This window comes from Pseudophryne corroboree, chromosome 1, assembly GCF_028390025.1.
Source record: "Pseudophryne corroboree isolate aPseCor3 chromosome 1, aPseCor3.hap2, whole genome shotgun sequence".
Classification (NCBI taxonomy): Eukaryota; Metazoa; Chordata; class Amphibia; order Anura; family Myobatrachidae; genus Pseudophryne; species Pseudophryne corroboree.
This window is the reverse complement of record NC_086444.1, coordinates 117,593,691-117,621,609: the sequence shown is the minus strand read 5'-3', so window position 1 is coordinate 117,621,609 and position 27,919 is coordinate 117,593,691. Positions and strand designations below refer to the sequence as shown.

Below are 27,919 nucleotides of genomic sequence, written 5' to 3'. Positions count from 1 at the left end.
AGCAGGGGCCCTCCTGAGCCCTTGTCCAGCTCATACTTACCTGGCAGGGGAGATACCATGATCACGAAGGTGGTTCTCCCAGGGCGAGGCTCATCCATTGCACTCCGGGTGTGCTGACCCCTGCGATTTCCCCAAATGCGGGAAACTCGACTGCATAATTTGTGGTAGTGGGGGACTGCGTTCGCGCTTTCCCCTCATCATCTCTGGTAAAAGTCAGATCTTTTTGTGTGCTGCTGGTGCTGTCTCTTCCTTTGCTGTTTCCATCCTTTTCTTCATTTCAACCCTCCCTCCACTGGACCCCTGTGCCCGTTAAGGTGCGCTTCTATCTTTCACTCAGCGCTCTCTTCTCATCTCTTCTCCTGTGCGCTGGCTGCATGCTTCCTTGCTTTTTCCGGCCTTGTACTGTGCTTCGCATAAACAACCAATACAGGGCGCTGCAGGACCCACACGGTTTCACTTGCTTTGTAAAGTAGGCCCCCAGATTGTGTCAGATATGAGGGGGAGAGAGAAAAAAAACTTTGCTCCCTCATTTCATGCAGTAGCTTGTCTACTTTGTAAAATGGTAGGCCTCGCTGGGCTGCCGTAGTCTTCCTACACATAGTAAGCGTTTAAATTGAGGCGGCGAAAACTAGAAGAAAGAGAGCATTTTTGGTTTGCGTGCAGATTTTGGGCAGGTGGATTGGTGGCAAAACACAAAGTATTTGTCTATGGTGCTTATAAGACGGGGGACAAAAGAAAAAAAATCACATTTGCTTTTGGTTCACTTGCTTGAGAAATACGCTTTTTGGGCCATTTGGGTGAAACAACTTTTGACGTGTTCAAATCAGTAAAAAGACTAATGGCTTTTTTGAGACTACAAAGTCTTTTGAAAGAAAAAAAAAACAAACAAAAACCAAGGTATAATTTGTGTGAGTGCCGCAGGGGGGATAAGAAAGAAAGAAAAAATAAATAAAAAGAAATCCGTGACGACGACGTTCGGACGAGCGCTAACGTCGGAAAATGGTCTCGGTGCGAGGATGAGAAAACCCTCAGCAGCGAGGGGGTTAAATCTCAAGCTGCCTTTTATATTTTATTTTCCAATTTAAGAACCCATTGAGACATAGGACGGTGCACTGCCTGTTGCTTTTCATATGGAGATGAGGGTTGCAGCTACTGTAACTGTGCCCGACTGCTTTTATGACATGACGGTCTGCAAATTCATCTGCTGCAGTGTGCCCTGGGAAGGATTTGCACTAGTTGTGCGCATAGTTTGGGGGTGCTTCAGGAACAGTCACCCTTCCGCCTTCCCATGTCAACGTGAAGAGATGCAGCCTCCCTGCAGTTTTCTTTTCCCGTCCCCTGCCGAGAGTTCACTTGTCATGGCTCCGGTCAACCTCCTTCACTTGACGGGGGTGTGCCCAAGCAGGGGCCCTCCTGAGCCCTAGTCCAACTCATACTTACCTGGCAGGGGAGATACCATGATCACGAAGGTGGTTCTCCCAGGGCGAGGCTCATCCATTGCACTCCGGGTGTGCTGACCCCTGCGATTTCCCCAAATGCGGGAAACTCGACTGCATAATTTGTGGTAGTGGCGGACTGCGTTCGCGCTTTACCCTGATCATCTCTGGTAAAAGTCAGATCTTTTTGTGTGCTGCTGGTGCTGTCTCTTCCTTTGCTGTTTCCATCCTTTTCTTCATTTCAACCCTCCCTCCACTGGACCCCTGTGCCCGTTAAGGTGCGCTTCTATCTTTCACTCAGCGCTCTCTTCTCATCTCTTCTCCTGTGCGCTGGCTGCATGCTTCCTTGCTTTTTCCGGCCTTGTACTGTGCTTCGCATATACAACCAATACAGGGCGCTGCAGGACCCACACGGTTTCACTTGCTTTGTAAAGTAGGCCCCCAGATTGTGTCAGATATGAGGGGGAGAGAGAAAAAAAACTTTGCTCCCTCATTTCATGCAGTAGCTTGTCTACTTTGTAAAATGGTAGGCCTCGCTGGGCTGCCGTAGTCTTCCTACACATAGTAAGCGTTTAAATTGAGGCGGCGAAAACTAGAAGAAAGAGAGCATTTTTGGTTTGCGTGCAGATTTTGGGCAGGTGGATTGGTGGCAAAACACAAAGTATTTGTCTATGGTGCTTATAAGACGGGGGACAAAAGAAAAAATATCACATTTGCTTTTGGTTCACTTGCTTGAGAAATACGCTTTTTGGGCCATTTGGGTGAAACAACTTTTGACGTGTTCAAATCAGTAAAAAGACTAATGGCTTTTTTGAGACTACAAAGTCTTTTGAAAGAAAAAAAAAACAAACAAAAACCAAGGTATAATTTGTGTGAGTGCCGCAGGGGGGATAAGAAAGAAAGAAAAAATAAATAAAAAGAAATCCGTGACGACGACGTTCGGACGAGCGCTAACGTCGGAAAATGGTCTCGGTGCGAGGATGAGAAAACCCTCAGCAGCGAGGGGGTTAAATCTCAAGCTGCCTTTTATATTTTATTTTCCAATTTAAGAACCCATTGAGACATAGGACGGTGCACTGCCTGTTGCTTTTCATATGGAGATGAGGGTTGCAGCTACTGTAACTGTGCCCGACTGCTTTTATGACATGACGGTCTGCAAATTCATCTGCTGCAGTGTGCCCTGGGAAGGATTTGCACTAGTTGTGCGCATAGTTTGGGGGTGCTTCAGGAACAGTCACCCTTCCGCCTTCCCATGTCAACGTGAAGAGATGCAGCCTCCCTGCAGTTTTCTTTTCCCGTCCCCTGCCGAGAGTTCACTTGTCATGGCTCCGGTCAACCTCCTTCACTTGACGGGGGTGTGCCCAAGCAGGGGCCCTCCTGAGCCCTAGTCCAACTCATACTTACCTGGCAGGGGAGATACCATGATCACGAAGGTGGTTCTCCCAGGGCGAGGCTCATCCATTGCACTCCGGGTGTGCTGACCCCTGCGATTTCCCCAAATGCGGGAAACTCGACTGCATAATTTGTGGTAGTGGGGGACTGCGTTCGCGCTTTCCCCTGATCATCTCTGGTAAAAGTCAGATCTTTTTGTGTGCTGCTGGTGCTGTCTCTTCCTTTGCTGTTTCCATCCTTTTCTTCATTTCAACCCTCCCTCCACTGGACCCCTGTGCCCGTTAAGGTGCGCTTCTATCTTTCACTCAGCGCTCTCTTCTCATCTCTTCTCCTGTGCGCTGGCTGCATGCTTCCTTGCTTTTTCCGGCCTTGTACTGTGCTTCGCATATACAACCAATACAGGGCGCTGCAGGACCCACACGGTTTCACTTGCTTTGTAAAGTAGGCCCCCAGATTGTGTCAGATATGAGGGGGAGAGAGAAAAAAAACTTTGCTCCCTCATTTCATGCAGTAGCTTGTCTACTTTGTAAAATGGTAGGCCTCGCTGGGCTGCCGTAGTCTTCCTACACATAGTAAGCGTTTAAATTGAGGCGGCGAAAACTAGAAGAAAGAGAGCATTTTTGGTTTGCGTGCAGATTTTGGGCAGGTGGATTGGTGGCAAAACACAAAGTATTTGTCTATGGTGCTTATAAGACGGGGGACAAAAGAAAAAAAATCACATTTGCTTTTGGTTCACTTGCTTGAGAAATACGCTTTTTGGGCCATTTGGGTGAAACAACTTTTGACGTGTTCAAATCAGTAAAAAGACTAATGGCTTTTTTGAGACTACAAAGTCTTTTGAAAGAAAAAAAAACAAAAAAAAAACCAAGGTATAATTTGTGTGAGTGCCGCAGGGGGGATAAGAAAGAAAGAAAAAATAAATAAAAAGAAATCCGTGACGACGACGTTCGGACGAGCGCTAACGTCGGAAAATGGTCTCGGTGCGAGGATGAGAAAACCCTCAGCAGCGAGGGGGTTAAATCTCAAGCTGCCTTTTATATTTTATTTTCCAATTTAAGAACCCATTGAGACATAGGACGGTGCACTGCCTGTTGCTTTTCATATGGAGATGAGGGTTGCAGCTACTGTAACTGTGCCCGACTGCTTTTATGACATGACGGTATGCAAATTAATCTGCTGCAGTGTGCCCTGGGAAGGATTTGCACTAGTTGTGCGCATAGTTTGGGGGTGCTTCAGGAACAGTCACCCTTCCGCCTTCCCATGTCAACGTGAAGAGATGCAGCCTCCCTGCAGTTTTCTTTTCCCGTCCCCTGCCGAGAGTTCACTTGTCATGGCTCCGGTCAACCTCCTTCACTTGACGGGGGTGTGCCCAAGCAGGGGCCCTCCTGAGCCCTAGTCCAACTCATACTTACCTGGCAGGGGAGATACCATGATCACGAAGGTGGTTCTCCCAGGGCGAGGCTCATCCATTGCACTCCGGGTGTGCTGACCCCTGCGATTTCCCCAAATGCGGGAAACTCGACTGCATAATTTGTGGTAGTGGGGGACTGCGTTTGCGCTTTCCCCTCATCATCTCTGGTAAAAGTCAGATCTTTTTGTGTGCTGCTGGTGCTGTCTCTTCCTTTGCTGTTTCCATCCTTTTCTTCATTTCAACCCTCCCTCCACTGGACCCCTGTGCCCGTTAAGGTGCGCTTCTATCTTTCACTCAGCGCTCTCTTCTCATCTCTTCTCCTGTGCGCTGGCTGCATGCTTCCTTGCTTTTTCCGGCCTTGTACTGTGCTTCGCATATACAACCAATACAGGGCGCTGCAGGACCCACACGGTTTCACTTGCTTTGTAAAGTAGGCCCCCAGATTGTGTCAGATATGAGGGGGAGAGAGAAAAAAAACTTTGCTCCCTCATTTCATGCAGTAGCTTGTCTACTTTGTAAAATGGTAGGCCTCGCTGGGCTGCCGTAGTCTTCCTACACATAGTAAGCGTTTAAATTGAGGCGGCGAAAACTAGAAGAAAGAGAGCATTTTTGGTTTGCGTGCAGATTTTGGGCAGGTGGATTGGTGGCAAAACACAAAGTATTTGTCTATGGTGCTTATAAGACGGGGGACAAAAGAAAAAAAATCACATTTGCTTTTGGTTCACTTGCTTGAGAAATACGCTTTTTGGGCCATTTGGGTGAAACAACTTTTGACGTGTTCAAATCAGTAAAAAGACTAATGGCTTTTTTGAGACTACAAAGTCTTTTGAAAGAAAAAACAAACAAACAAAAACCAAGGTATAATTTGTGTGAGTGCCGCAGGGGGGATAAGAAAGAAAGAAAAAATAAATAAAAAGAAATCCGTGACGACGACGTTCGGACGAGCGCTAACGTCGGAAAATGGTCTCGGTGCGAGGATGAGAAAACCCTCAGCAGCGAGGGGGTTAAATCTCAAGCTGCCTTTTATATTTTATTTTCCAATTTAAGAACCCATTGAGACATAGGACGGTGCACTGCCTGTTGCTTTTCATATGGAGATGAGGGTTGCAGCTACTGTAACTGTGCCCGACTGCTTTTATGACATGACGGTATGCAAATTCATCTGCTGCAGTGTGCCCTGGGAAGGATTTGCACTAGTTGTGCGCATAGTTTGGGGGTGCTTCAGGAACAGTCACCCTTCCGCCTTCCCATGTCAACGTGAAGAGATGCAGCCTCCCTGCAGTTTTCTTTTCCCGTCCCCTACCGAGAGTTCACTTGTCATGGCTCCGGTCAACCTCCTTCACTTGACGGGGGTGTGCCCAAGCAGGGGCCCTCCTGAGCCCTAGTCCAACTCATACTTACCTGACAGGGGAGATACCATGATCACGAAGGTGGTTCTCCCAGGGCGAGGCTCATCCATTGCACTCCGGGTGTGCTGATCCCTGCGATTTCCCCAAATGCGGGAAACTCGACTGCATAATTTGTGGTAGTGGGGGACTGCGTTCGCGCTTTCCCCTCATCATCTCTGGTAAAAGTCAGATCTTTTTGTGTGCTGCTGGTGCTGTCTCTTCCTTTGCTGTTTCCATCCTTTTCTTCATTTCAACTCTCCCTCCACTGGACCCCTGTGCCCGTTAAGGTGCGCTTCTATCTTTCACTCAGCGCTCTCTTCTCATCTCTTCTCCTGTGCGCTGGCTGCATGCTTCCTTGCTTTTTCCGGCCTTGTACTGTGCTTCGCATATACAACCAATACAGGGCGCTGCAGGACCCACACGGTTTCACTTGCTTTGTAAAGTAGGCCCCCAGATTGTGTCAGATATGAGGGGGAGAGACAAAAAAAACTTTGCTCCCTCATTTCATGCAGTAGCTTGTCTACTTTGTAAAATGGTAGGCCTCGCTGGGCTGCCGTAGTCTTCCTACACATAGTAAGCGTTTAAATTGAGGCGGCGAAAACTAGAAGAAAGAGAGCATTTTTGGTTTGCGTGCAGATTTTGGGCAGGTGGATTGGTGGCAAAACACAAAGTATTTGTCTATGGTGCTTATAAGACGGGGGACAAAAGAAAAAAAATCACATTTGCTTTTGGTTCACTTGCTTGAGAAATACGCTTTTTGGGCCATTTGGGTGAAACAACTTTTGACGTGTTCAAATCAGTAAAAAGACTAATGGCTTTTTTGAGACTACAAAGTCTTTTGAAAGAAAAAAAAAACAAACAAAAACCAAGGTATAATTTGTGTGAGTGCCGCAGGGGGGATAAGAAAGAAAGAAAAAATAAATAAAAAGAAATCCGTGACGACGACGTTCGGACGAGCGCTAACGTCGGAAAATGGTCTCGGTGCGAGGATGAGAAAACCCTCAGCAGCGAGGGGGTTAAATCTCAAGCTGCCTTTTATATTTTATTTTCCAATTTAAGAACCCATTGAGACATAGGACGGTGCACTGCCTGTTGCTTTTCATATGGAGATGAGGGTTGCAGCTACTGTAACTGTGCCCGACTGCTTTTATGACATGACGGTATGCAAATTAATCTGCTGCAGTGTGCCCTGGGAAGGATTTGCACTAGTTGTGCGCATAGTTTGGGGGTGCTTCAGGAACAGTCACCCTTCCGCCTTCCCATGTCAACGTGAAGAGATGCAGCCTCCCTGCAGTTTTCTTTTCCCGTCCCCTGCCGAGAGTTCACTTGTCATGGCTCCGGTCAACCTCCTTCACTTGACGGGGGTGTGCCCAAGCAGGGGCCCTCCTGAGCCCTAGTCCAACTCATACTTACCTGGCAGGGGAGATACCATGATCATGAAGGTGGTTCTCCCAGGGCGAGGCTCATCCATTGCACTCCGGGTGTGCTGACCCCTGCGATTTCCCCAAATGCGGGAAACTCGACTGCATAATTTGTGGTAGTGGGGGACTGCGTTCGCGCTTTCCCCTCATCATCTCTGGTAAAAGTCAGATCTTTTTGTGTGCTGCTGGTGCTGTCTCTTCCTTTGCTGTTTCCATCCTTTTCTTCATTTCAACCCTCCCTCCACTGGACCCCTGTGCCCGTTAAGGTGCGCTTCTATCTTTCACTCAGCGCTCTCTTCTCATCTCTTCTCCTGTGCGCTGGCTGCATGCTTCCTTGCTTTTTCCGGCCTTGTACTGTGCTTCGCATATACAACCAATACAGGGCGCTGCAGGACCCACACGGTTTCACTTGCTTTGTAAAATAGGCCCCCAGATTGTGTCAGATATGAGGGGGAGAGAGAAAAAAAACTTTGCTCCCTCATTTCATGCAGTAGCTTGTCTACTTTGTAAAATGGTAGGCCTCGCTGGGCTGCCGTAGTCTTCCTACACATAGTAAGCGTTTAAATTGAGGCGGCGAAAACTAGAAGAAAGAGAGCATTTTTGGTTTGCGTGCAGATTTTGGGCAGGTGGATTGGTGGCAAAACACAAAGTATTTGTCTATGGTGCTTATAAGACGGGGGACAAAAGAAAAAAAAATCACATTTGCTTTTGGTTCACTTGCTTGAGAAATACGCTTTTTGGGCCATTTGGGTGAAACAACTTTTGACGTGTTCAAATCAGTAAAAAGACTAATGGCTTTTTTGAGACTACAAAGTCTTTTGAAAGAAAAAACAAACAAACAAAAACCAAGGTATAATTTGTGTGAGTGCCGCAGGGGGGATAAGAAAGAAAGAAAAAATAAATAACAAGAAATCCGTGACGACGACGTTCGGACGAGCGCTAACGTCGGAAAATGGTCTCGGTGCGAGGATGAGAAAACCCTCAGCAGCGAGGGGGTTAAATCTCAAGCTGCCTTTTATATTTTATTTTCCAATTTAAGAACCCATTGAGACATAGGACGGTGCACTGCCTGTTGCTTTTCATATGGAGATGAGGGTTGCAGCTACTGTAACTGTGCCCGACTGCTTTTATGACATGACGGTATGCAAATTCATCTGCTGCAGTGTGCCCTGGGAAGGATTTGCACTAGTTGTGCGCATAGTTTGGGGGTGCTTCAGGAACAGTCACCCTTCCGCCTTCCCATGTCAACGTGAAGAGATGCAGCCTCCCTGCAGTTTTCTTTTCCCGTCCCCTGCCGAGAGTTCACTTGTCATGGCTCCGGTCAACCTCCTTCACTTGACGGGGGTGTGCCCAAGCAGGGGCCCTCCTGAGCCCTAGTCCAACTCATACTTACCTGGCAGGGGAGATACCATGATCACGAAGGTGGTTCTCCCAGGGCGAGGCTCATCCATTGCACTCCGGGTGTGCTGACCCCTGCGATTTCCCCAAATGCGGGAAACTCGACTGCATAATTTGTGGTAGTGGGGGACTGCGTTCGCGCTTTCCCCTCATCATCTCTGGTAAAAGTCAGATCTTTTTGTGTGCTGCTGGTGCTGTCTCTTCCTTTGCTGTTTCCATCCTTTTCTTCATTTCAACCCTCCCTCCACTGGACCCCTGTGCCCGTTAAGGTGCGCTTCTATCTTTCACTCAGCGCTCTCTTCTCATCTCTTCTCCTGTGCGCTGGCTGCATGCTTCCTTGCTTTTTCCGGCCTTGTACTGTGCTTCGCATATACAACCAATACAGGGCGCTGCAGGACCCACACGGTTTCACTTGCTTTGTAAAGTAGGCCCCCAGATTGTGTCAGATATGAGGGGGAGAGAGAAAAAAAACTTTGCTCCCTCATTTCATGCAGTAGCTTGTCTACTTTGTAAAATGGTAGGCCTCGCTGGGCTGCCGTAGTCTTCCTACACATAGTAAGCGTTTAAATTGAGGCGGCGAAAACTAGAAGAAAGAGAGCATTTTTGGTTTGCGTGCAGATTTTGGGCAGGTGGATTGGTGGCAAAACACAAAGTATTTGTCTATGGTGCTTATAAGACGGGGGACAAAAGAAAAAAAATCACATTTGCTTTTGGTTCACTTGCTTGAGAAATACGCTTTTTGGGCCATTTGGGTGAAACAACTTTTGACGTGTTCAAATCAGTAAAAAGACTAATGGCTTTTTTGAGACTACAAAGTCTTTTGAAAGAAAAAACAAACAAACAAAAACCAAGGTATAATTTGTGTGAGTGCCGCAGGGGGGATAAGAAAGAAAGAAAAAATAAATAACAAGAAATCCGTGACGACGACGTTCGGACGAGCGCTAACGTCGGAAAATGGTCTCGGTGCGAGGATGAGAAAACCCTCAGCAGCGAGGGGGTTAAATCTCAAGCTGCCTTTTATATTTTATTTTCCAATTTAAGAACCCATTGAGACATAGGACGGTGCACTGCCTGTTGCTTTTCATATGGAGATGAGGGTTGCAGCTACTGTAACTGTGCCCGACTGCTTTTATGACATGACGGTATGCAAATTCATCTGCTGCAGTGTGCCCTGGGAAGGATTTGCACTAGTTGTGCGCATAGTTTGGGGGTGCTTCAGGAACAGTCACCCTTCCGCCTTCCCATGTCAACGTGAAGAGATGCAGCCTCCCTGCAGTTTTCTTTTCCCGTCCCCTACCGAGAGTTCACTTGTCATGGCTCCGGTCAACCTCCTTCACTTGACGGGGGTGTGCCCAAGCAGGGGCCCTCCTGAGCCCTAGTCCAACTCATACTTACCTGGCAGGGGAGATACCATGATCACGAAGGTGGTTCTCCCAGGGCGAGGCTCATCCATTGCACTCCGGGTGTGCTGATCCCTGCGATTTCCCCAAATGCGGGAAACTCGACTGCATAATTTGTGGTAGTGGGGGACTGCGTTCGCGCTTTCCCCTGATCATCTCTGGTAAAAGTCAGATCTTTTTGTGTGCTGCTGGTGCTGTCTCTTCCTTTGCTGTTTCCATCCTTTTCTTCATTTCAACCCTCCCTCCACTGGACCCCTGTGCCCGTTAAGGTGCGCTTCTATCTTTCACTCAGCGCTCTCTTCTCATCTCTTCTCCTGTGCGCTGGCTGCATGCTTCCTTGCTTTTTCCGGCCTTGTACTGTGCTTCGCATAAACAACCAATACAGGGCGCTGCAGGACCCACACGGTTTCACTTGCTTTGTAAAGTAGGCCCCCAGATTGTGTCAGATATGAGGGGGAGAGAGAAAAAAAACTTTGCTCCCTCATTTCATGCAGTAGCTTGTCTACTTTGTAAAATGGTAGGCCTCGCTGGGCTGCCGTAGTCTTCCTACACATAGTAAGCGTTTAAATTGAGGCGGCGAAAACTAGAAGAAAGAGAGCATTTTTGGTTTGCGTGCAGATTTTGGGCAGGTGGATTGGTGGCAAAACACAAAGTATTTGTCTATGGTGCTTATAAGACGGGGGACAAAAGAAAAAAAATCACATTTGCTTTTGGTTCACTTGCTTGAGAAATACGCTTTTTGGGCCATTTGGGTGAAACAACTTTTGACGTGTTCAAATCAGTAAAAAGACTAATGGCTTTTTTGAGACTACAAAGTCTTTTGAAAGAAAAAAAAACAAAAAAAAAACCAAGGTATAATTTGTGTGAGTGCCGCAGGGGGGATAAGAAAGAAAGAAAAAATAAATAAAAAGAAATCCGTGACGACGACGTTCGGACGAGCGCTAACGTCGGAAAATGGTCTCGGTGCGAGGATGAGAAAACCCTCAGCAGCGAGGGGGTTAAATCTCAAGCTGCCTTTTATATTTTATTTTCCAATTTAAGAACCCATTGAGACATAGGACGGTGCACTGCCTGTTGCTTTTCATATGGAGATGAGGGTTGCAGCTACTGTAACTGTGCCCGACTGCTTTTATGACATGACGGTATGCAAATTCATCTGCTGCAGTGTGCCCTGGGAAGGATTTGCACTAGTTGTGCGCATAGTTTGGGGGTGCTTCAGGAACAGTCACCCTTCCGCCTTCCCATGTCAACGTGAAGAGATGCAGCCTCCCTGCAGTTTTCTTTTCCCGTCCCCTGCCGAGAGTTCACTTGTCATGGCTCCGGTCAACCTCCTTCACTTGACGGGGGTGTGCCCAAGCAGGGGCCCTCCTGAGCCCTAGTCCAACTCATACTTACCTGGCAGGGGAGATACCATGATCACGAAGGTGGTTCTCCCAGGGCGAGGCTCATCCATTGCACTCCGGGTGTGCTGACCCCTGCGATTTCCCCAAATGCGGGAAACTCGACTGCATAATTTGTGGTAGTGGGGGACTGCGTTCGCGCTTTCCCCTCATCATCTCTGGTAAAAGTCAGATCTTTTTGTGTGCTGCTGGTGCTGTCTCTTCCTTTGCTGTTTCCATCCTTTTCTTCATTTCAACCCTCCCTCCACTGGACCCCTGTGCCCGTTAAGGTGCGCTTCTATCTTTCACTCAGCGCTCTCTTCTCATCTCTTCTCCTGTGCGCTGGCTGCATGCTTCCTTGCTTTTTCCGGCCTTGTACTGTGCTTCGCATATACAACCAATACAGGGCGCTGCAGGACCCACACGGTTTCACTTGCTTTGTAAAGTAGGCCCCCAGATTGTGTCAGATATGAGGGGGAGAGAGAAAAAAAACTTTGCTCCCTCATTTCATGCAGTAGCTTGTCTACTTTGTAAAATGGTAGGCCTCGCTGGGCTGCCGTAGTCTTCCTACACATAGTAAGCGTTTAAATTGAGGCGGCGAAAACTAGAAGAAAGAGAGCATTTTTGGTTTGCGTGCAGATTTTGGGCAGGTGGATTGGTGGCAAAACACAAAGTATTTGTCTATGGTGCTTATAAGACGGGGGACAAAAGAAAAAAAATCACATTTGCTTTTGGTTCACTTGCTTGAGAAATACGCTTTTTGGGCCATTTGGGTGAAACAACTTTTGACGTGTTCAAATCAGTAAAAAGACTAATGGCTTTTTTGAGACTACAAAGTCTTTTGAAAGAAAAAACAAACAAACAAAAACCAAGGTATAATTTGTGTGAGTGCCGCAGGGGGGATAAGAAAGAAAGAAAAAATAAATAAAAAGAAATCCGTGACGACGACGTTCGGACGAGCGCTAACGTCGGAAAATGGTCTCGGTGCGAGGATGAGAAAACCCTCAGCAGCGAGGGGGTTAAATCTCAAGCTGCCTTTTATATTTTATTTTCCAATTTAAGAACCCATTGAGACATAGGACGGTGCACTGCCTGTTGCTTTTCATATGGAGATGAGGGTTGCAGCTACTGTAACTGTGCCCGACTGCTTTTATGACATGACGGTATGCAAATTCATCTGCTGCAGTGTGCCCTGGGAAGGATTTGCACTAGTTGTGCGCATAGTTTGGGGGTGCTTCAGGAACAGTCACCCTTCCGCCTTCCCATGTCAACGTGAAGAGATGCAGCCTCCCTGCAGTTTTCTTTTCCCGTCCCCTACCGAGAGTTCACTTGTCATGGCTCCGGTCAACCTCCTTCACTTGACGGGGGTGTGCCCAAGCAGGGGCCCTCCTGAGCCCTAGTCCAACTCATACTTACCTGGCAGGGGAGATACCATGATCACGAAGGTGGTTCTCCCAGGGCGAGGCTCATCCATTGCACTCCGGGTGTGCTGATCCCTGCGATTTCCCCAAATGCGGGAAACTCGACTGCATAATTTGTGGTAGTGGGGGACTGCGTTCGCGCTTTCCCCTGATCATCTCTGGTAAAAGTCAGATCTTTTTGTGTGCTGCTGGTGCTGTCTCTTCCTTTGCTGTTTCCATCCTTTTCTTCATTTCAACCCTCCCTCCACTGGACCCCTGTGCCCGTTAAGGTGCGCTTCTATCTTTCACTCAGCGCTCTCTTCTCATCTCTTCTCCTGTGCGCTGGCTGCATGCTTCCTTGCTTTTTCCGGCCTTGTACTGTGCTTCGCATAAACAACCAATACAGGGCGCTGCAGGACCCACACGGTTTCACTTGCTTTGTAAAGTAGGCCCCCAGATTGTGTCAGATATGAGGGGGAGAGAGAAAAAAAACTTTGCTCCCTCATTTCATGCAGTAGCTTGTCTACTTTGTAAAATGGTAGGCCTCGCTGGGCTGCCGTAGTCTTCCTACACATAGTAAGCGTTTAAATTGAGGCGGCGAAAACTAGAAGAAAGAGAGCATTTTTGGTTTGCGTGCAGATTTTGGGCAGGTGGATTGGTGGCAAAACACAAAGTATTTGTCTATGGTGCTTATAAGACGGGGGACAAAAGAAAAAAAATCACATTTGCTTTTGGTTCACTTGCTTGAGAAATACGCTTTTTGGGCCATTTGGGTGAAACAACTTTTGACGTGTTCAAATCAGTAAAAAGACTAATGGCTTTTTTGAGACTACAAAGTCTTTTGAAAGAAAAAACAAACAAACAAAAACCAAGGTATAATTTGTGTGAGTGCCGCAGGGGGGATAAGAAAGAAAGAAAAAATAAATAAAAAGAAATCCGTGACGACGACGTTCGGACGAGCGCTAACGTCGGAAAATGGTCTCGCTCGGTGCGAGGATGAGAAAACCCTCAGCAGCGAGGGGGTTAAATCTCAAGCTGCCTTTTATATTTTATTTTCCAATTTAAGAACCCATTGAGACATAGGACGGTGCACTGCCTGTTGCTTTTCATATGGAGATGAGGGTTGCAGCTACTGTAACTGTGCCCGACTGCTTTTATGACATGACGGTATGCAAATTCATCTGCTGCAGTGTGCCCTGGGAAGGATTTGCACTAGTTGTGCGCATAGTTTGGGGGTGCTTCAGGAACAGTCACCCTTCCGCCTTCCCATGTCAACGTGAAGAGATGCAGCCTCCCTGCAGTTTTCTTTTCCCGTCCCCTGCCGAGAGTTCACTTGTCATGGCTCCGGTCAACCTCCTTCACTTGACGGGGGTGTGCCCAAGCAGGGGCCCTCCTGAGCCCTAGTCCAACTCATACTTACCTGGCAGGGGAGATACCATGATCACGAAGGTGGTTCTCCCAGGGCGAGGCTCATCCATTGCACTCCGGGTGTGCTGACCCCTGCGATTTCCCCAAATGCGGGAAACTCGACTGCATAATTTGTGGTAGTGGGGGACTGCGTTCGCGCTTTCCCCTGATCATCTCTGGTAAAAGTCAGATCTTTTTGTGTGCTGCTGGTGCTGTCTCTTCCTTTGCTGTTTCCATCCTTTTCTTCATTTCAACTCTTCCTCCACTGGACCCCTGTGCCCGTTAAGGTGCGCTTCTATCTTTCACTCAGCGCTCTCTTCTCATCTCTTCTCCTGTGCGCTGGCTGCATGCTTCCTTGCTTTTTCCGGCCTTGTACTGTGCTTCGCATATACAACCAATACAGGGCGCTGCAGGACCCACACGGTTTCACTTGCTTTGTAAAGTAGGCCCCCAGATTGTGTCAGATATGAGGGGGAGAGAGAAAAAAAACTTTGCTCCCTCATTTCATGCAGTAGCTTGTCTACTTTGTAAAATGGTAGGCCTCGCTGGGCTGCCGTAGTCTTCCTACACATAGTAAGCGTTTAAATTGAGGCGGCGAAAACTAGAAGAAAGAGAGCATTTTTGGTTTGCGTGCAGATTTTGGGCAGGTGGATTGGTGGCAAAACACAAAGTATTTGTCTATGGTGCTTATAAGACGGGGGACAAAAGAAAAAAAATCACATTTGCTTTTGGTTCACTTGCTTGAGAAATACGCTTTTTGGGCCATTTGGGTGAAACAACTTTTGACGTGTTCAAATCAGTAAAAAGACTAATGGCTTTTTTGAGACTACAAAGTCTTTTGAAAGAAAAAACAAACAAACAAAAACCAAGGTATAATTTGTGTGAGTGCCGCAGGGGGGATAAGAAAGAAAGAAAAAATAAATAAAAAGAAATCCGTGACGACGACGTTCGGACGAGCGCTAACGTCGGAAAATGGTCTCGGTGCGAGGATGAGAAAACCCTCAGCAGCGAGGGGGTTAAATCTCAAGCTGCCTTTTATATTTTATTTTCCAATTTAAGAACCCATTGAGACATAGGACGGTGCACTGCCTGTTGCTTTTCATATGGAGATGAGGGTTGCAGCTACTGTAACTGTGCCCGACTGCTTTTATGACATGACGGTATGCAAATTCATCTGCTGCAGTGTGCCCTGGGAAGGATTTGCACTAGTTGTGCGCATAGTTTGGGGGTGCTTCAGGAACAGTCACCCTTCCGCCTTCCCATGTCAACGTGAAGAGATGCAGCCTCCCTGCAGTTTTCTTTTCCCGTCCCCTACCGAGAGTTCACTTGTCATGGCTCCGGTCAACCTCCTTCACTTGACGGGGGTGTGCCCAAGCAGGGGCCCTCCTGAGCCCTAGTCCAACTCATACTTACCTGGCAGGGGAGATACCATGATCACGAAGGTGGTTCTCCCAGGGCGAGGCTCATCCATTGCACTCCGGGTGTGCTGATCCCTGCGATTTCCCCAAATGCGGGAAACTCGACTGCATAATTTGTGGTAGTGGGGGACTGCGTTCGCGCTTTCCCCTCATCATCTCTGGTAAAAGTCAGATCTTTTTGTGTGCTGCTGGTGCTGTCTCTTCCTTTGCTGTTTCCATCCTTTTCTTCATTTCAACCCTCCCTCCACTGGACCCCTGTGCCCGTTAAGGTGCGCTTCTATCTTTCACTCAGCGCTCTCTTCTCATCTCTTCTCCTGTGCGCTGGCTGCATGCTTCCTTGCTTTTTCCGGCCTTGTACTGTGCTTCGCATATACAACCAATACAGGGCGCTGCAGGACCCACACGGTTTCACTTGCTTTGTAAAGTAGGCCCCCAGATTGTGTCAGATATGAGGGGGAGAGAGAAAAAAAACTTTGCTCCCTCATTTCATGCAGTAGCTTGTCTACTTTGTAAAATGGTAGGCCTCGCTGGGCTGCCGTAGTCTTCCTACACATAGTAAGCGTTTAAATTGAGGCGGCGAAAACTAGAAGAAAGAGAGCATTTTTGGTTTGCGTGCAGATTTTGGGCAGGTGGATTGGTGGCAAAACACAAAGTATTTGTCTATGGTGCTTATAAGACGGGGGACAAAAGAAAAAAAATCACATTTGCTTTTGGTTCACTTGCTTGAGAAATACGCTTTTTGGGCCATTTGGGTGAAACAACTTTTGACGTGTTCAAATCAGTAAAAAGACTAATGGCTTTTTTGAGACTACAAAGTCTTTTGAAAGAAAAAACAAACAAACAAAAACCAAGGTATAATTTGTGTGAGTGCCGCAGGGGGGATAAGAAAGAAAGAAAAAATAAATAAAAAGAAATCCGTGACGACGACGTTCGGACGAGCGCTAACGTCGGAAAATGGTCTCGGTGCGAGGATGAGAAAACCCTCAGCAGCGAGGGGGTTAAATCTCAAGCTGCCTTTTATATTTTATTTTCCAATTTAAGAACCCATTGAGACATAGGACGGTGCACTGCCTGTTGCTTTTCATATGGAGATGAGGGTTGCAGCTACTGTAACTGTGCCCGACTGCTTTTATGACATGACGGTATGCAAATTCATCTGCTGCAGTGTGCCCTGGGAAGGATTTGCACTAGTTGTGCGCATAGTTTGGGGGTGCTTCAGGAACAGTCACCCTTCCGCCTTCCCATGTCAACGTGAAGAGATGCAGCCTCCCTGCAGTTTTCTTTTCCCGTCCCCTGCCGAGAGTTCACTTGTCATGGCTCCGGTCAACCTCCTTCACTTGACGGGGGTGTGCCCAAGCAGGGGCCCTCCTGAGCCCTAGTCCAACTCATACTTACCTGGTAGGGGAGATACCATGATCACGAAGGTGGTTCTCCCAGGGCGAGGCTCATCCATTGCACTCCGGGTGTGCTGACCCCTGCGATTTCCCCAAATGCGGGAAACTCGACTGCATAATTTGTGGTAGTGGGGGACTGCGTTTGCGCTTTCCCCTGATCATCTCTGGTAAAAGTCAGATCTTTTTGTGTGCTGCTGGTGCTGTCTCTTCCTTTGCTGTTTCCATCCTTTTCTTCATTTCAACCCTCCCTCCACTGGACCCCTGTGCCCGTTAAGGTGCGCTTCTATCTTTCACTCAGCGCTCTCTTCTCATCTCTTCTCCTGTGCGCTGGCTGCATGCTTCCTTGCTTTTTCCGGCCTTGTACTGTGCTTCGCATATACAACCAATACAGGGCGCTGCAGGACCCACACGGTTTCACTTGCTTTGTAAAGTAGGCCCCCAGATTGTGTCAGATATGAGGGGGAGAGAGAAAAAAAACTTTGCTCCCTCATTTCATGCAGTAGCTTGTCTACTTTGTAAAATGGTAGGCCTCGCTGGGCTGCCGTAGTCTTCCTACACATAGTAAGCGTTTAAATTGAGGCGGCGAAAACTAGAAGAAAGAGAGCATTTTTGGTTTGCGTGCAGATTTTGGGCAGGTGGATTGGTGGCAAAACACAACGTATTTGTCTATGGTGCTTATAAGACGGGGGACAAAAGAAAAAAAATCACATTTGCTTTTGGTTCACTTGCTTGAGAAATACGCTTTTTGGGCCATTTGGGTGAAACAACTTTTGACGTGTTCAAATCAGTAAAAAGACTAATGGCTTTTTTGAGACTACAAAGTCTTTTGAAAGAAAAAAAAAAAAAACAAAAACCAAGGTATAATTTGTGTGAGTGCCGCAGGGGGGATAAGAAAGAAAGAAAAAATAAATAAAAAGAAATCCGTGACGACGACGTTCGGACGAGCGCTAACGTCGGAAAATGGTCTCGGTGCGAGGATGAGAAAACCCTCAGCAGCGAGGGGGTTAAATCTCAAGCTGCCTTTTATATTTTATTTTCCAATTTAAGAACCCATTGAGACATAGGACGGTGCACTGCCTGTTGCTTTTCATATGGAGATGAGGGTTGCAGCTACTGTAACTGTGCCCGACTGCTTTTATGACATGACGGTATGCAAATTCATCTGCTGCAGTGTGCCCTGGGAAGGATTTGCACTAGTTGTGCGCATAGTTTGGGGGTGCTTCAGGAACAGTCACCCTTCCGCCTTCCCATGTCAACGTGAAGAGATGCAGCCTCCCTGCAGTTTTCTTTTCCCGTCCCCTGCCGAGAGTTCACTTGTCATGGCTCCGGTCAACCTCCTTCACTTGACGGGGGTGTGCCCAAGCAGGGGCCCTCCTGAGCCCTAGTCCAACTCATACTTACCTGGCAGGGGAGATACCATGATCACGAAGGTGGTTCTCCCAGGGCGAGGCTCATCCATTGCACTCCGGGTGTGCTGACCCCTGCGATTTCCCCAAATGCGGGAAACTCGACTGCATAATTTGTGGTAGTGGGGGACTGCGTTCGCGCTTTCCCCTGATCATCTCTGGTAAAAGTCAGATCTTTTTGTGTGCTGCTGGTGCTGTCTCTTCCTTTGCTGTTTCCATCCTTTTCTTCATTTCAACTCTCCCTCCACTGGACCCCTGTGCCCGTTAAGGTGCGCTTCTATCTTTCACTCAGCGCTCTCTTCTCATTTCTTCTCCTGTGCGCTGGCTGCATGCTTCCTTGCTTTTTCCGGCCTTGTACTGTGCTTCGCATATACAACCAATACAGGGCGCTGCAGGACCCACACGGTTTCACTTGCTTTGTAAAGTAGGCCCCCAGATTGTGTCAGATATGAGGGGGAGAGAGAAAAAAAACTTTGCTCCCTCATTTCATGCAGTAGCTTGTCTACTTTGTAAAATGGTAGGCCTCGCTGGGCTGCCGTAGTCTTCCTACACATAGTAAGCGTTTAAATTGAGGCGGCGAAAACTAGAAGAAAGAGAGCATTTTTGGTTTGCGTGCAGATTTTGGGCAGGTGGATTGGTGGCAAAACACAAAGTATTTGTCTATGGTGCTTATAAGACGGGGGACAAAAGAAAAAAAATCACATTTGCTTTTGGTTCACTTGCTTGAGAAATACGCTTTTTGGGCCATTTGGGTGAAACAACTTTTGACGTGTTCAAATCAGTAAAAAGACTAATGGCTTTTTTGAGACTACAAAGTCTTTTGAAAGAAAAAAAAAACAAACAAAAACCAAGGTATAATTTGTGTGAGTGCCGCAGGGGGGATAAGAAAGAAAGAAAAAATAAATAAAAAGAAATCCGTGACGACGACGTTCGGACGAGCGCTAACGTCGGAAAATGGTCTCGGTGCGAGGATGAGAAAACCCTCAGCAGCGAGGGGGTTAAATCTCAAGCTGCCTTTTATATTTTATTTTCCAATTTAAGAACCCATTGAGACATAGGACGGTGCACTGCCTGTTGCTTTTCATATGGAGATGAGGGTTGCAGCTACTGTAACTGTGCCCGACTGCTTTTATGACATGACGGTATGCAAATTCATCTGCTGCAGTGTGCCCTGGGAAGGATTTGCACTAGTTGTGCGCATAGTTTGGGGGTGCTTCAGGAACAGTCACCCTTCCGCCTTCCCATGTCAACGTGAAGAGATGCAGCCTCCCTGCAGTTTTCTTTTCCCGTCCCCTGCCGAGAGTTCACTTGTCATGGCTCCGGTCAACCTTCTTCACTTGACGGGGGTGTGCCCAAGCAGGGGCCCTCCTGAGCCCTAGTCCAACCTATACTTACCTGGCAGGGGAGATACCATGATCACGAAGGTGGTTCTCCCAGGGCGAGGCTCATCCATTGCACTCCGGGTGTGCTGACCCCTGCGATTTCCCCAAATGCGGGAAACTCGACTGCATAATTTGTGGTAGTGGGGGACTGCGTTCGCGCTTTCCCCTGATCATCTCTGGTAAAAGTCAGATCTTTTTGTGTGTTGCTGGTGCTGTCTCTTCCTTTGCTGTTTCCATCCTTTTCTTCATTTCAACCCTCCCTCCACTGGACCCCTGTGCCCGTTAAGGTGCGCTTCTATCTTTCACTCAGCGCTCTCTTCTCATCTCTTCTCCTGTGCGCTGGCTGCATGCTTCCTTGCTTTTTCCGGCCTTGTACTGTGCTTCGCATATACAACCAATACAGGGCGCTGCAGGACCCACACGGTTTCACTTGCTTTGTAAAGTAGGCCCCCAGATTGTGTCAGATATGAGGGGGAGAGAGAAAAAAAACTTTGCTCCCTCATTTCATGCAGTAGCTTGTCTACTTTGTAAAATGGTAGGCCTCGCTGGGCTGCCGTAGTCTTCCTACACATAGTATGCGTTTAAATTGAGGCGGCGAAAACTAGAAGAAAGAGAGCATTTTTGGTTTGCGTGCAGATTTTGGGCAGGTGGATTGGTGGCAAAACACAAAGTATTTGTCTATGGTGCTTATAAGACGGGGGACAAAAGAAAAAAAATCACATTTGCTTTTGGTTCACTTGCTTGAGAAATACGCTTTTTGGGCCATTTGGGTGAAACAACTTTTGACGTGTTCAAATCAGTAAAAAGACTAATGGCTTTTTTGAGACTACAAAGTCTTTTAAAGAAAAAAAAAACAAACAAAAACCAAGGTATAATTTGTGTGAGTGCCGCAGGGGGGATAAGAAAGAAAGAAAAAATAAATAAAAAGAAATCCGTGACGACGACATTCGGACGAGCGCTAACGTCGGAAAATGGTCTCGGTGCGAGGATGAGAAAACCCTCAGCAGCGAGGGGGTTAAATCTCAAGCTGCCTTTTATATTTTATTTTCCAATTTAAGAACCCATTGAGACATAGGACGGTGCACTGCCTGTTGCTTTTCATATGGAGATGAGGGTTGCAGCTACTGTAACTGTGCCCGACTGCTTTTATGACATGACGGTATGCAAATTCATCTGCTGCAGTGTGCCCTGGGAAGGATTTGCACTAGTTGTGCGCATAGTTTGGGGGTGCTTCAGGAACAGTCACCCTTCCGCCTTCCCATGTCAACGTGAAGAGATGCAGCCTCCCTGCAGTTTTCTTTTCCCGTCCCCTGCCGAGAGTTCACTTGTCATGGCTCCGGTCAACCTCCTTCACTTGACGGGGGTGTGCCCAAGCAGGGGCCCTCCTGAGCCCTAGTCCAACCTATACTTACCTGGCAGGGGAGATACCATGATCACGAAGGTGGTTCTCCCAGGTCGAGGCTCATCCATTGCACTCCGGGTGTGCTGACCCCTGCGATTTCCCCAAATGCGGGAAACTCGACTGCATAATTTGTGGTAGTGGGGGACTGCGTTCGCGCTTTCCCCTCATCATCTCTGGTAAAAGTCAGATCTTTTTGTGTGCTGCTGGTGCTGTCTCTTCCTTTGCTGTTTCCATCCTTTTCTTCATTTCAACCCTCCCTCCACTGGATCCCTGTGCCCGTTAAGGTGCGCTTCTATCTTTCACTCAGCGCTCTCTTCTCATCTCTTCTCCTGTGCGCTGGCTGCATGCTTCCTTGCTTTTTCCGGCCTTGTACTGTGCTTCGCATATACAACCAATACAGGGCGCTGCAGGACCCACACGGTTTCACTTGCTTTGTAAAGTAGGCCCCCAGATTGTGTCAGATATGAGGGGGAGAGAGAAAAAAAACTTTGCTCCCTCATTTCATGCAGTAGCTTGTCTACTTTGTAAAATGGTAGGCCTCGCTGGGCTGCCGTAGTCTTCCTACACATAGTATGCGTTTAAATTGAGGCGGCGAAAACTAGAAGAAAGAGAGCATTTTTGGTTTGCGTGCAGATTTTGGGCAGGTGGATTTGTGGCAAAACACAAAGTATTTGTCTATGGTGCTTATAAGACGGGGGACAAAAGAAAAAAAATCACATTTGCTTTTGGTTCACTTGCTTGAGAAATACGCTTTTTGGGCCATTTGGGTGAAACAACTTTTGACGTGTTCAAATCAGTAAAAAGACTAATGGCTTTTTTGAGACTACAAAGTATTTTGAAAGAAAAAAAAAACAAACAAAAACCAAGGTATAATTTGTGTGAGTGCCGCAGGGGGGATAAGAAAGAAAGAAAAAATAAATAAAAAGAAATCCGTGACGACGACGTTCGGACGAGCGCTAACGTCGGAAAATGGTCTCGGTGCGAGGATGAGAAAACCCTCAGCAGCGAGGGGGTTAAATCTCAAGCTGCCTTTTATATTTTATTTTCCAATTTAAGAACCCATTGAGACATAGGACGGTGCACTGCCTGTTGCTTTTCATATGGAGATGAGGGTTGCAGCTACTGTAACTGTGCCCGACTGCTTTTATGACATGACGGTATGCAAATTCATCTGCTGCAGTGTGCCCTGGGAAGGATTTGCACTAGTTGTGCGCATAGTTTGGGGGTGCTTCAGGAACAGTCACCCTTCCGCCTTCCCATGTCAACGTGAAGAGATGCAGCCTCCCTGCAGTTTTCTTTTCCCGTCCCCTGCCGAGAGTTCACTTGTCATGGCTCCGGTCAACCTCCTTCACTTGACGGGGGTGTGCCCAAGCAGGGGCCCTCCTGAGCCCTAGTCCAACTCATACTTACCTGGCAGGGGAGATACCATGATCACGAAGGTGGTTCTCCCAGGGCGAGGCTCATCTATTGCACTCCGGGTGTGCTGACCCCTGCGATTTCCCCAAATGCGGGAAACTCGACTGCATAATTTGTGGTAGTGGGGGACTGCGTGCGCGCTTTCCCCTGATCATCTCTGGTAAAAGTCAGATCTTTTTGTGTGCTGCTGGTGCTGTTTCTTCCTTTGCTGTTTCCATCCTTTTCTTCATTTCAACCCTCCCTCCACTGGACCCCTGTGCCCGTTAAGGTGTGCTTCTATCTTTCACTCAGCGCTCTCTTCTCATCTCTTCTCCTGTGCGCTGGCTGCATGCTTCCTTGCTTTTTCCGGCCTTGTACTGTGCTTCGCATATACAACCAATACAGGGCGCTGCAGGACCCACACGGTTTCACTTGCTTTGTAAAGTAGGCCCCCAGATTGTGTCAGATATGAGGGGGAGAGAGAAAAAAAACTTTGCTCCCTCATTTCATGCAGTAGCTTGTCTACTTTGTAAAATGGTAGGCCTCGCTGGGCTGCCGTAGTCTTCCTACACATAGTAAGCGTTTAAATTGAGGCGGCGAAAACTAGAAGAAAGAGAGCATTTTGGGTTTGCGTGCAGATTTTGGGCAGGTGGATTGGTGGCAAAACACAAAGTATTTGTCTATGGTGCTTATAAGACGGGGGACAAAAGAAAAAAAATCACATTTGCTTTTGGTTCACTTGCTTGAGAAATACGCTTTTTGGGCCATTTGGGTGAAACAACTTTTGACGTGTTCAAATCAGTAAAAAGACTAATGGCTTTTTTGAGACTACAAAGTCTTTTGAAAGAAAAAACAAACAAACAAAAACCAAGGTATAATTTGTGTGAGTGCCGCAGGGGGGATAAGAAAGAAAGAAAAAATAAATAAAAAGAAATCCGTGACGACGACGTTCGGACGAGCGCTAACGTCGGAAAATGGTCTCGGTGCGAGGATGAGAAAACCCTCAGCAGCGAGGGGGTTAAATCTCAAGCTGCCTTTTATATTTTATTTTCCAATTTAAGAACCCATTGAGACATAGGACGGTGCACTGCCTGTTGCTTTTCATATGGAGATGAGGGTTGCAGCTACTGTAACTGTGCCCGACTGCTTTTATGACATGACGGTATGCAAATTAATCTGCTGCAGTGTGCCCTGGGAAGGATTTGCACTAGTTGTGCGCATAGTTTGGGGGTGCTTCAGGAACAGTCACCCTTCCGCCTTCCCATGTCAACGTGAAGAGATGCAGCCTCCCTGCAGTTTTCTTTTCCCGTCCCCTGCCGAGAGTTCACTTGTCATGGCTCCGGTCAACCTCCTTCACTTGACGGGGGTGTGCCCAAGCAGGGGCCCTCCTGAGCCCTAGTCCAACTCATACTTACCTGGCAGGGGAGATACCATGATCACGAAGGTGGTTCTCCCAGGGCGAGGCTCATCCATTGCACTCCGGGTGTGCTGACCCCTGCGATTTCCCCAAATGCGGGAAACTCGACTGCATAATTTGTGGTAGTGGGGGACTGCGTTCGCGCTTTCCCCTGATCATCTCTGGTAAAAGTCAGATCTTTTTGTGTGCTGCTGGTGCTGTCTCTTCCTTTGCTGTTTCCATCCTTTTCTTCATTTCAACCCTCCCTCCACTGGACCCCTGTGCCCGTTAAGGTGCGCTTCTATCTTTCACTCAGCGCTCTCTTCTCATCTCTTCTCCTGTGCGCTGGCTGCATGCTTCCTTGCTTTTTCCGGCCTTGTACTGTGCTTCGCATATACAACCAATACAGGGCGCTGCAGGACCCACACGGTTTCACTTGCTTTGTAAAGTAGGCCCCCAGATTGTGTCAGATATGAGGGGGAGAGAGAAAAAAAACTTTGCTCCCTCATTTCATGCAGTAGCTTGTCTACTTTGTAAAATGGTAGGCCTCGCTGGGCTGCCGTAGTCTTCCTACACATAGTAAGCGTTTAAATTGAGGCGGCGAAAACTAGAAGAAAGAGAGCATTTTGGGTTTGCGTGCAGATTTTGGGCAGGTGGATTGGTGGCAAAACACAAAGTATTTGTCTATGGTGCTTATAAGACGGGGGACAAAAGAAAAAAAATCACATTTGCTTTTGGTTCACTTGCTTGAGAAATACGCTTTTTGGGCCATTTGGGTGAAACAACTTTTGACGTGTTCAAATCAGTAAAAAGACTAATGGCTTTTTTGAGACTACAAAGTCTTTTGAAAGAAAAAACAAACAAACAAAAACCAAGGTATAATTTGTGTGAGTGCCGCAGGGGGAATAAGAAAGAAAGAAAAAATAAATAAAAAGAAATCCGTGACGACGACGTTCGGACGAGCGCTAACGTCGGAAAATGGTCTCGGTGCGAGGATGAGAAAACCCTCAGCAGCGAGGGGGTTAAATCTCAAGCTGCCTTTTATATTTTATTTTCCAATTTAAGAACCCATTGAGACATAGGACGGTGCACTGCCTGTTGCTTTTCATATGGAGATGAGGGTTGCAGCTACTGTAACTGTGCCCGACTGCTTTTATGACATGACGGTATGCAAATTAATCTGCTGCAGTGTGCCCTGGGAAGGATTTGCACTAGTTGTGCGCATAGTTTGGGGGTGCTTCAGGAACAGTCACCCTTCCGCCTTCCCATGTCAACGTGAAGAGATGCAGCCTCCCTGCAGTTTTCTTTTCCCGTCCCCTGCCGAGAGTTCACTTGTCATGGCTCCGGTCAACCTCCTTCACTTGACGGGGGTGTGCCCAAGCAGGGGCCCTCCTGAGCCCTAGTCCAACTCATACTTACCTGGCAGGGGAGATACCATGATCACGAAGGTGGTTCTCCCAGGGCGAGGCTCATCCATTGCACTCCGGGTGTGCTGACCCCTGCGATTTCCCCAAATGCGGGAAACTCGACTGCATAATTTGTGGTAGTGGGGGACTGCGTTCGCGCTTTCCCCTCATCATCTCTGGTAAAAGTCAGATCTTTTTGTGTGCTGCTGGTGCTGTCTCTTCCTTTGCTGTTTCCATCCTTTTCTTCATTTCAACCCTCCCTCCACTGGACCCCTGTGCCCGTTAAGGTGCGCTTCTATCTTTCACTCAGCGCTCTCTTCTCATCTCTTCTCCTGTGCGCTGGCTGCATGCTTCCTTGCTTTTTCCGGCCTTGTACTGTGCTTCGCATATACAACCAATACAGGGCGCTGCAGGACCCACACGGTTTCACTTGCTTTGTAAAGTAGGCCCCCAGATTGTGTCAGATATGAGGGGGAGAGAGAAAAAAAACTTTGCTCCCTCATTTCATGCAGTAGCTTGTCTACTTTGTAAAATGGTAGGCCTCGCTGGGCTGCCGTAGTCTTCCTACACATAGTAAGCGTTTAAATTGAGGCGGCGAAAACTAGAAGAAAGAGAGCATTTTGGGTTTGCGTGCAGATTTTGGGCAGGTGGATTGGTGGCAAAACACAAAGTATTTGTCTATGGTGCTTATAAGACGGGGGACAAAAGAAAAAAAATCACATTTGCTTTTGGTTCACTTGCTTGAGAAATACGCTTTTTGGGCCATTTGGGTGAAACAACTTTTGACGTGTTCAAATCAGTAAAAAGACTAATGGCTTTTTTGAGACTACAAAGTCTTTTGAAAGAAAAAACAAACAAACAAAAACCAAGGTATAATTTGTGTGAGTGCCGCAGGGGGGATAAGAAAGAAAGAAAAAATAAATAAAAAGAAATCCGTGACGACGACGTTCGGACGAGCGCTAACGTCGGAAAATGGTCTCGGTGCGAGGATGAGAAAACCCTCAGCAGCGAGGGGGTTAAATCTCAAGCTGCCTTTTATATTTTATTTTCCAATTTAAGAACCCATTGAGACATAGGACGGTGCACTGCCTGTTGCTTTTCATATGGAGATGAGGGTTGCAGCTACTGTAACTGTGCCCGACTGCTTTTATGACATGACGGTATGCAAATTAATCTGCTGCAGTGTGCCCTGGGAAGGATTTGCACTAGTTGTGCGCATAGTTTGGGGGTGCTTCAGGAACAGTCACCCTTCCGCCTTCCCATGTCAACGTGAAGAGATGCAGCCTCCCTGCAGTTTTCTTTTCCCGTCCCCTGCCGAGAGTTCACTTGTCATGGCTCCGGTCAACCTCCTTCACTTGACGGGGGTGTGCCCAAGCAGGGGCCCTCCTGAGCCCTAGTCCAACTCATACTTACCTGGCAGGGGAGATACCATGATCACGAAGGTGGTTCTCCCAGGGCGAGGCTCATCCATTGCACTCCGGGTGTGCTGACCCCTGCGATTTCCCCAAATGCGGGAAACTCGACTGCATAATTTGTGGTAGTGGGGGACTGCGTTCGCGCTTTCCCCTCATCATCTCTGGTAAAAGTCAGATCTTTTTGTGTGCTGCTGGTGCTGTCTCTTCCTTTGCTGTTTCCATCCTTTTCTTCATTTCAACCCTCCCTCCACTGGACCCCTGTGCCCGTTAAGGTGCGCTTCTATCTTTCACTCAGCGCTCTCTTCTCATCTCTTCTCCTGTGCGCTGGCTGCATGCTTCCTTGCTTTTTCCGGCCTTGTACTGTGCTTCGCATATACAACCAATACAGGGCGCTGCAGGACCCACACGGTTTCACTTGCTTTGTAAAGTAGGCCCCCAGATTGTGTCAGATATGAGGGGGAGAGAGAAAAAAAACTTTGCTCCCTCATTTCATGCAGTAGCTTGTCTACTTTGTAAAATGGTAGGCCTCGCTGGGCTGCCGTAGTCTTCCTACACATAGTAAGCGTTTAAATTGAGGCGGCGAAAACTAGAAGAAAGAGAGCATTTTTGGTTTGCGTGCAGATTTTGGGCAGGTGGATTGGTGGCAAAACACAAAGTATTTGTCTATGGTGCTTATAAGACGGGGGACAAAAGAAAAAATATCACATTTGCTTTTGGTTCACTTGCTTGAGAAATACGCTTTTTGGGCCATTTGGGTGAAACAACTTTTGACGTGTTCAAATCAGTAAAAAGACTAATGGCTTTTTTGAGACTACAAAGTCTTTTGAAAGAAAAAAAAAACAAACAAAAACCAAGGTATAATTTGTGTGAGTGCCGCAGGGGGGATAAGAAAAAAAGAAAAAATAAATAAAAAGAAATCCGTGACGACGACGTTCGGACGAGCGCTAACGTCGGAAAATGGTCTCGGTTCGAGGATGAGAAAACCCTCAGCAGCGAGGGGGTTAAATCTCAAGCTGCCTTTTATATTTTATTTTCCAATTTAAGAACCCATTGAGACATAGGACGGTGCACTGCCTGTTGCTTTTCATATGGAGATGAGGGTTGCAGCTACCGTAACTGTGCCCGACTGCTTTTATGACATGACGGTATGCAAATTCATCTGCTGCAGTGTGCCCTGGGAAGGATTTGCACTAGTTGTGCGCATAGTTTGGGGGTGCTTCAGGAACAGTCACCCTTCCGCCTTCCCATGTCAACGTGAAGAGATGCAGCCTCC

The 27,919-nt window shown here is 47.5% G+C and overlaps 20 non-coding genes across 20 annotated transcripts; all 20 read left to right on the top strand.

Moving 5' to 3' along the window:
• The first annotated feature begins 32 nt into the window (after positions 1-32).
• Positions 33-196, top strand: LOC134955602 (U1 spliceosomal RNA). Its single transcript, XR_010185938.1, has one exon. It is a non-coding gene; the product is annotated as a U1 spliceosomal RNA (small nuclear RNA).
• A 1,236-nt stretch (positions 197-1,432) lies between these two features.
• LOC134959260 (U1 spliceosomal RNA) lies at positions 1,433-1,596 on the top strand. Its single transcript, XR_010187327.1, has one exon. It is a non-coding gene; the product is annotated as a U1 spliceosomal RNA (small nuclear RNA).
• Positions 1,597-2,832: 1,236 nt separating this feature from the next.
• Positions 2,833-2,996, top strand: LOC134957123 (U1 spliceosomal RNA). Its single transcript, XR_010186482.1, has one exon. It is a non-coding gene; the product is annotated as a U1 spliceosomal RNA (small nuclear RNA).
• Positions 2,997-4,232: 1,236 nt separating this feature from the next.
• On the top strand, positions 4,233-4,396 carry LOC134957577 (U1 spliceosomal RNA). The gene has a single exon (XR_010186673.1). It is a non-coding gene; the product is annotated as a U1 spliceosomal RNA (small nuclear RNA).
• Positions 4,397-5,632: 1,236 nt separating this feature from the next.
• Positions 5,633-5,796, top strand: LOC134958733 (U1 spliceosomal RNA). Its single transcript, XR_010187103.1, has one exon. It is a non-coding gene; the product is annotated as a U1 spliceosomal RNA (small nuclear RNA).
• Positions 5,797-7,032: 1,236 nt separating this feature from the next.
• On the top strand, positions 7,033-7,196 carry LOC134955215 (U1 spliceosomal RNA). Its single transcript, XR_010185906.1, has one exon. It is a non-coding gene; the product is annotated as a U1 spliceosomal RNA (small nuclear RNA).
• A 1,237-nt stretch (positions 7,197-8,433) lies between these two features.
• Positions 8,434-8,597, top strand: LOC134955591 (U1 spliceosomal RNA). Its single transcript, XR_010185937.1, has one exon. It is a non-coding gene; the product is annotated as a U1 spliceosomal RNA (small nuclear RNA).
• Positions 8,598-9,833: 1,236 nt separating this feature from the next.
• On the top strand, positions 9,834-9,997 carry LOC134957754 (U1 spliceosomal RNA). Its single transcript, XR_010186730.1, has one exon. It is a non-coding gene; the product is annotated as a U1 spliceosomal RNA (small nuclear RNA).
• Positions 9,998-11,233: 1,236 nt separating this feature from the next.
• On the top strand, positions 11,234-11,397 carry LOC134955579 (U1 spliceosomal RNA). The gene has a single exon (XR_010185936.1). It is a non-coding gene; the product is annotated as a U1 spliceosomal RNA (small nuclear RNA).
• A 1,236-nt stretch (positions 11,398-12,633) lies between these two features.
• Positions 12,634-12,797, top strand: LOC134957750 (U1 spliceosomal RNA). Its single transcript, XR_010186729.1, has one exon. It is a non-coding gene; the product is annotated as a U1 spliceosomal RNA (small nuclear RNA).
• Positions 12,798-14,037: 1,240 nt separating this feature from the next.
• LOC134957116 (U1 spliceosomal RNA) lies at positions 14,038-14,201 on the top strand. The gene has a single exon (XR_010186477.1). It is a non-coding gene; the product is annotated as a U1 spliceosomal RNA (small nuclear RNA).
• Positions 14,202-15,437: 1,236 nt separating this feature from the next.
• Positions 15,438-15,601, top strand: LOC134957697 (U1 spliceosomal RNA). Its single transcript, XR_010186714.1, has one exon. It is a non-coding gene; the product is annotated as a U1 spliceosomal RNA (small nuclear RNA).
• Positions 15,602-16,837: 1,236 nt separating this feature from the next.
• On the top strand, positions 16,838-17,001 carry LOC134958251 (U1 spliceosomal RNA). The gene has a single exon (XR_010186922.1). It is a non-coding gene; the product is annotated as a U1 spliceosomal RNA (small nuclear RNA).
• Positions 17,002-18,237: 1,236 nt separating this feature from the next.
• Positions 18,238-18,401, top strand: LOC134957108 (U1 spliceosomal RNA). The gene has a single exon (XR_010186467.1). It is a non-coding gene; the product is annotated as a U1 spliceosomal RNA (small nuclear RNA).
• Positions 18,402-19,637: 1,236 nt separating this feature from the next.
• LOC134957094 (U1 spliceosomal RNA) lies at positions 19,638-19,801 on the top strand. Its single transcript, XR_010186458.1, has one exon. It is a non-coding gene; the product is annotated as a U1 spliceosomal RNA (small nuclear RNA).
• Positions 19,802-21,036: 1,235 nt separating this feature from the next.
• Positions 21,037-21,200, top strand: LOC134958456 (U1 spliceosomal RNA). The gene has a single exon (XR_010187010.1). It is a non-coding gene; the product is annotated as a U1 spliceosomal RNA (small nuclear RNA).
• A 1,236-nt stretch (positions 21,201-22,436) lies between these two features.
• LOC134958742 (U1 spliceosomal RNA) lies at positions 22,437-22,600 on the top strand. Its single transcript, XR_010187104.1, has one exon. It is a non-coding gene; the product is annotated as a U1 spliceosomal RNA (small nuclear RNA).
• Positions 22,601-23,836: 1,236 nt separating this feature from the next.
• Positions 23,837-24,000, top strand: LOC134957086 (U1 spliceosomal RNA). The gene has a single exon (XR_010186452.1). It is a non-coding gene; the product is annotated as a U1 spliceosomal RNA (small nuclear RNA).
• Positions 24,001-25,236: 1,236 nt separating this feature from the next.
• LOC134955568 (U1 spliceosomal RNA) lies at positions 25,237-25,400 on the top strand. Its single transcript, XR_010185935.1, has one exon. It is a non-coding gene; the product is annotated as a U1 spliceosomal RNA (small nuclear RNA).
• A 1,236-nt stretch (positions 25,401-26,636) lies between these two features.
• On the top strand, positions 26,637-26,800 carry LOC134955557 (U1 spliceosomal RNA). The gene has a single exon (XR_010185934.1). It is a non-coding gene; the product is annotated as a U1 spliceosomal RNA (small nuclear RNA).
• The last annotated feature ends 1,119 nt before the right edge of the window (positions 26,801-27,919 follow it).